This window comes from Nanorana parkeri, unplaced genomic scaffold (assembly GCF_000935625.1).
Source record: "Nanorana parkeri isolate BGI_ZX_2015 unplaced genomic scaffold, ASM93562v1 scaffold6, whole genome shotgun sequence".
Taxonomy (NCBI): Eukaryota; Metazoa; Chordata; class Amphibia; order Anura; family Dicroglossidae; genus Nanorana; species Nanorana parkeri.
In genome coordinates, this window is record NW_017306274.1 from 4,351,548 (window position 1) to 4,358,476 (window position 6,929).

Consider the following 6,929-nt stretch of genomic DNA (forward strand, 5'->3'; position numbering starts at 1 on the left):
TTTTTGGGGGGGGGGGTTCATAAAATATTTCCCTCTTCTTCTTTTTTTCATCCTTTATTTTTTTGTTGGTGATGCTGATCTCTCCTGCAGCCTCGCTCAGCCACTTCCTGTCTACATGCACTTGCTCCAGCTTTGGAAAGTTTCAAGGACAACGTACCAAGATACAGCGCTCGTCCAAGGGGGGGAGAGGGGGGCTGTGTGTGTTAGCCCCGTTCTTTTGCTTGGTTTGGAGCGCTTCTCCCCTCCTTTCTCTGATTGACGTGCTCCAGCATTGGCTGCACTTCATTGCTGCGGACTGTGGGCCCATTCACACCGCGTCCGGATCATCTCCAGACCAGAGCAGGTTGTTTCCGGAACCAAAACGCATCCTAATGTATCCCGATGCTATTTCTGGCCTCTGTTCACACCAACGCAGTCCGTTCCAGGCCAGACCAGAAAAATACTGCAGGTCTCATTTTGTCTCATCTGGAACGCACTGGAAGGCATACAAACGCACTGCAATGCACCTTTAAGACCATTTTAAGCTATAAAATTTAAGAAAACGGAGAACAAAATTCCAAACACGCCAAAATTGCGGTAAAAACGCAATGCACTGCGTTCCAGATCCGGTCCGGAAAATGGTGTGAACCCGCCCTGTGTGTGTTGGCATAGCCGATTGTAGTCTCCACTAGGAATGCGTGTGACAACACAGCAGCACACAATAGTGAGACAGTTGTCACCCTAGAGCAGGACGTGCCCGGACAACATATAATCTTCTTCACCGTCCGATTACGCTGAACCCCAGTGAAACGCGTCAGGGTGAGTGCCCAGGCTCATGTTCCAGGATCTGGTTTCATATACTTTACAATTATTGAATAGGAGTTATATGAATGTGCGAGCTGGGAGCCAGCGGCCATGATTGAGCATCTGGAGCGAGAAGCGAGTCCTTTGTTTCCAAATCGGGAAGATTGTTGTTGAGATGAATGGTCACGTGATACGGTCTCTGCTGTGTCACATGACTAATATGCTAGCTGGACCTGTACTGTGAGGGAGCCTATGTTTTGGTCTGAAGCAGTATATAAGCAGCATGGTGGCACAGTGGTTGGCATTGTTTTTGAGCATCGATTCCACCGTACACTCCTTTTGTAGCTCTTCCATATACATTGAGTTCTCTGTCGTGGGCTCAGTACCCATAATGCACGTGTTTTTATTTGGTGTCAATGTTTTGCCTGTCGTAGTACAATTGTATTTCGCCGATCTTTTGTATTGGTTGTAGACACGGCGTGGCTTTTCGTTACCCTGCGTATGTTGTTTTATCGCTCTGCGTCGCTGGGTAGCCTGACTCGTCTGGAATGTCAAGGGATAAAGTTGTGTGCTGGCCCTTTAAATGTGGCTGTAATAGACGCGATCGGTGAGTCTGATGATTCTAGGTGGAGCCCGAGTGCAGGTATAAATGTACATCCCGGGAACCACCCTCTGTGTAATGTTCAAGTCACAGACCAGGTCACCCTCACCTGGCTGAGCAACACCTGACTCAGACACCCCTCCATACATTCTCCTCCATCTGATTGTCATGTTATGTACATGGAGAACACAAGGAAGGGATCTCCTTAAAGGAATATCGCAGAATTACTCGTTTCTCCCATCAGTGTCATTCCTAGAGGTTCCAGAGTCTGTAAATCTGTCTGTAACATTTACAGATTCACAACTCTCTGATACACATGCTCCATCACAACTCTCTGATACACATACTCCATCACATCTCTCTGATACACATACTCCATCACAACTCTCTGATACACATACTTCATCACAACTCTCTGATACACATACTCCATCACATCTCTCTGATACACATGCTCCATCACAACTCTCTGATACACATACTCCATCACATCTCTCTGATACACATGCTCCATCACAACTCTCTGATACACATACTCCATCACATCTCTCTGATACACATGCTCCATCACAACTCTCTGATACACATGCTCCATCACAACTCTCTGATACACATGCTCCATCACAACTCTCTGATACACATGCTCCATCACAACTCTCTGATACACATGCTCCATCACAACTCTCTGATACACATGCTCCATCACAACTCTCTGATACACATACTCCATCACAACTCTCTGATACACATACTTCATCACAACTCTCTGATACACATACTCCATCACATCTCTCTGATACACATGCTCCATCACAACTCTCTGATACACATACTCCACCATGGTGTATCTATACGCTGTGTCCCTGGACTGCTGTGATATATTCCGCTCACATTGGGTTCCCAGCTGTTCATTAATGTCGGCGTCTTATCAGCGCTGAGCTCATACACATTGTACGGGATTCCCTCTGTAATTACAAGAAATGTCCCCCCTGATCCCGGCATCCTGTAATTCTCCCAAATACCCCGGGGAGGGGTGTTACTGAGACGAGAGCAGGTGCCGGGGGCGAGATCTGGGTCACTGGAACACCCAAATCAAATCATTACTGTCTGCACCGCTCACCGATATGTACAGTACATGTAATACAAATACACACACGGTACATGTAATACAAATACACACACGGTACACACAGTACAAATACACACACGGTACATGTAATACAAATACATACACGGTACACAAAAGTAGAAATAGACACACGGTACACACAAGTACAAATACATACACGGTACATGTAATACAAAGACACACACAGTACAAAGACACGTGGTACACGTAGTACAAAGACACGTGGTACATGTAGTACAAATACACGCGGTACATGTAATACAAAGACACACACAGTACAAAGACACGCGGTACACGTAGTACAAAGACACGCGGTACACGTAGTACAAAGACACGCGGTACACGTAGTACAAAGACACGCGGTACACGTAGTACAAAGACACGCGGTACACGTAGTACAATGACAAGCGGCACACGTAGTACAATGACACGCGGTACACACAGTACAAAGACACACAATATATTCTAGTAACACTGTATAGTATGATCTTGTTGCGGTGTGTTGGTATGTGACTTCCTCTTGCCGTGTCCGTCCACGATGATGACATGTTGTGTTCAGGCTTTGGCCTGCCGTCCGCCATGTTTCTGGAAAACAGATCAGAGGAACTTTAATTACCAATTTCCAGCTGACGGATCTCTTCACTGTGTTGTTTTTTCACACTCCCTGTACGGCCGACAGACCCGGACAAATGGCACTGAGCTGGTGAATGTACAGCTGGTGAAAGTGCTGCAAGAAAACATTTGCCTTATAAGCAAATCCAACACCTGGATTGTTCCAGCCGGCCCGTAAAACAAATGTTCTCATAGGAAGTGAACTCCGGGGCCGGCTACATGTGATGAATACACCTTCAGTCTTGCACAGTTGTACCGGCTCCTCCTGGACTGAAATGGCTTCCTCTGATGTCACTGCACACTGCGAGCTTCTCACAATCTGCATTACAAGCTGCAGCAAGTCAGAGGGAGCCCGCCTCATTTCCTGGCATCATCCTGCCCCGACCAGACCAGTCACCCTGCAAATGGAGAGAGAGCAGCAGTGACCGGTCTTTATTACCGGAGGGGGCGGAGACAAGACCAGTCACCCTGCACAAGGAGAGAGAGCAGCAGTGACCGGTCTTTATTACCGGAGGGGGCGGAGACAAGACCAGTCACCCTGCACAAGGAGAGAGAGCAGCAGTGACCGGTCTTTATTACCGGAGGGGGCGGAGACAAGACCAGTCACCCTGCACAAGGAGAGAGAGCAGCAGTGACCGGTCTTTATTACCGGAGGGGGCGGAGACAAGACCAGTCACCCTGCACAAGGAGAGAGAGCAGCAGTGACCGGTCTTTATTACCGGAGGGGGCGGAGACAAGACCAGTCACCCTGCACAAGGAGAGCAGCAGTGACCGGTCTTTATTACAGGAGGGGGCGGAGACAAGACCAGTCACCCGGCACAAAGGGAGAGAGCAGCAGTGAGCGGTCTTTATTACAGGAAGCTCACACAGGATGACTGCACAGATCTGGAAGAAATACACAAAGCTCACCAAGATTCCAGAAAGAATACACATGAGTCTTATATGAGGACAATATTTGGCTTTAACTGATGACATCAGCAATATGTTCTGCCTGTGTCGGCCCTACTAGAGGATCGGTGGGAAGTAATGGGGTGTCTGTGCCCACCATTTTCTCACCAGAACTGATATATGAGGTACAGGATGGAGAGATTCTATTGGCTCGTTGGGTGAGAGCTTTTTTATTTCCCATTGCTCCTAGACCTACAACACTTTGATCTAATGTTGGACTGCTGAGGACCCCATAAGCGAAGCCCCCCCCCCCTCCTGAAATGATATTGGCATCATATTGGCAAATAGGCGTGGTGGAGTTCTCTGGCCTCAGTCTACCTAAAACAGATATAAGTGGAGTCCACAGGCTGGAGTGACCTGCTCTACTAGGGACTCCAGCCTCCCTTTCCTTGTTCCTGCCTCTGTTCTTGACCCCGATGGCTCTTAGTTAGTCCACCTGTGTGTGTTGTATCCTCCATAGCATGAAAAGACTTAATAGGAGTGCGTCATAAGTGCCGTACGTCCCAGCTGAGGACATTGTGGGGTGTGATGGCCTGGTGGAGGTCCCTACAATAAGGACAGACATGACTGACAAGTTCCAGCGCCCTAGCTCCGCATGCGTTCATATAAGGTTGCGTCTTGCTCTGGCTGTCAGGAATGTTTCCGTGTTTGGAGGTCACAGCGATCTGTCACGTCTCTCCGCATGTGTCCAGGAGGAAGCAGACGATAATTGAAGTCTTATCGGGTTATTCTCTCCCCAAGTCACAGCTGCTGTATTGATCACTCGGCATCTGCAGTCTCTGGGCCCCGGCCGTACCCTCCTGCCAATCGGAAGCCGCGTACATAAATCTTTGTCTACCCCCCTCCAGCCCCCGATGGTCCACGGTGATAATGTCCTGGCTTCATTACTATAAATTCCCGGCTAATATCATTTCCCCGTCTGCGATATTAGATTTACTCCCCGTCACCGGCACAGAGAGGAGGAAATGAATGAGCATCGTCATTCCTGGACCTTTCATTGTCCATCCTCGCGGCTAGCCCATGGCGTGATTCCGCAGCGCCCGTCATATATAAAGAGCCGCGTTCTGGAAGGCCATGTTTATCTCTGGGGCCGGCCAATCAATGTGGCAAGAGCATTGTTCTCCGAGCGCCATCATTATACTTCTGCACCGATTTTCCTGCCTTCTAACCGGGCTGAGATCCGCCGTACGCAGAGAAAACGGCTTTTCATATATTTCACCGATGATCGGAGGCGGCGGGACTGCAGGAGAACCAGTGTTACAGATAGAGAGTCCATTACGTGTTGGTCGCCATTACGGTTGTACAGGGTCGTGAAGTAGCCACGGTGCTCAGTCCATGTTCGGACATGAGGAAAGGGAGCGAGCGGTGTCTTGCTCCGTCCATGTGAACGTTCTATAGCTAAAGTGGATTTAATATCAGATATATTTTTTCTTTTCAAGTAAAGCCCACGGCCCGGCAAGTCAAAAACTACTCCTACAGTGGGGCTACCAAAATAAAAACTACCCCTACAGTGGGGCTACCCTCCGCTCTGCAAGGGTTATGTCTAGGGGACAGGAAAAAGCTGTTTTACTTACCAGTCCCTTCAGCTTCTCCCCTTCGCTCCGGTAGTATAAGGCTCACTGACAGCATCATGGCTCCACCACAAAGGTTGGTGTCACCGGTGTGGCCGCTACACATGTGATGTGCCGACCATGGTGTAATGTCATCATCAGAGCTGGATTAGGAGCATCATGGGCCTGGTGCTGGTGTTGGTTGGACTGGAGGCTCCTCGCTGGGGCTTTGCAGGGTGGTCACCTAATATGCCTGATTAGACAGCCTCCAGCGCCTCTGCCTGAGTTTGTCCAGCCAGACCGGGCCGGGTTGCAATCTGGTCTGGCCGGGCCTATTTTCAGTGGTGGGCCTGGAGCTGACACTCCAGTAGCCCCTATGTTAATCTGGCCCTGGTCATCACACATGTGCAGTGATGTATTTCACTGCCGGCGGCCATCTTGGTGATGGATGCTAGCAAAGAGAGGAGGGGATATTGACCCGGCGGGATTAGGTATGCCGCCAGGTCCCCCCCCCCCCCCCCCCTTGTGCTGCCACTGGAATCAGGGATCAGGTAAGTAAAAGTCCGATCACCTAGGCAGAAACAGTTAACCCTTGCAGTGCAGGAGTAGCACCTCCGCAAGGGTAGTTTGCCCAGGGATGAGCTTTAAGTACATCCATGCTCAGTAATCTTTTAGTATAACATTTTGCGGTGATTTATTACCCCTCACAGAGAGAGGGCTGTGACGTGCAGAAGAGGAGCGGGCTGTGCTAGGGAATTGACTCTTTCTGGAGAAGTCACATTTTCTAGCAAGATCAGAGACACGTTACAAGTAAATTTAAAAAAAATTATAGCAAAGAAAACTTTACAATTAATTATTGTGAATACTTCACTTTGTTGTGTATTTGACCTGCGGTTTTATAAAACTGGTGTCGGGGGGTCTCTTTAAAGTGAAACCTGTTGCTTCACCCAGCAAAGCACAGATACAGTTTAAAGGAGAACTATGGGGTTAAGTCTTTTCCCCATAGTTCTCCTTAGGGTAACGGGAGGACACAAACTAGCGTCCTCCCGTCACCCTAGGCTCAGTATACCGCGAGCTAGCTGGTGTATGGAGGTGCGTATGGCTGGGCAAATGCCATTCGCACAACAATTCTGCCACTAGATGGCGCTGAGGAGCATAGGAATTCCCATACTCGTTGGCTCCACCTAGTGGCGGAATCTCTGTGAATGGCATTCGCTGGGTGAATCATTTACACATCAGCCCCTGAGTGTTCCACTCATGATGAAACAGAGGGACAAACTAGGTATAAAAAAAAAAAAAGTCACTG

At 48.9% G+C, this 6,929-nt stretch overlaps 1 protein-coding gene across 3 annotated transcripts in view; it reads left to right on the top strand.

Annotated features, from left to right (window-relative positions):
- LONP2 (lon peptidase 2, peroxisomal) overlaps nt 1-6,929 on the top strand; it is a 78,401-nt gene that overhangs the window by 61,239 nt on the left and 10,233 nt on the right. The window lies entirely within an intron of this gene.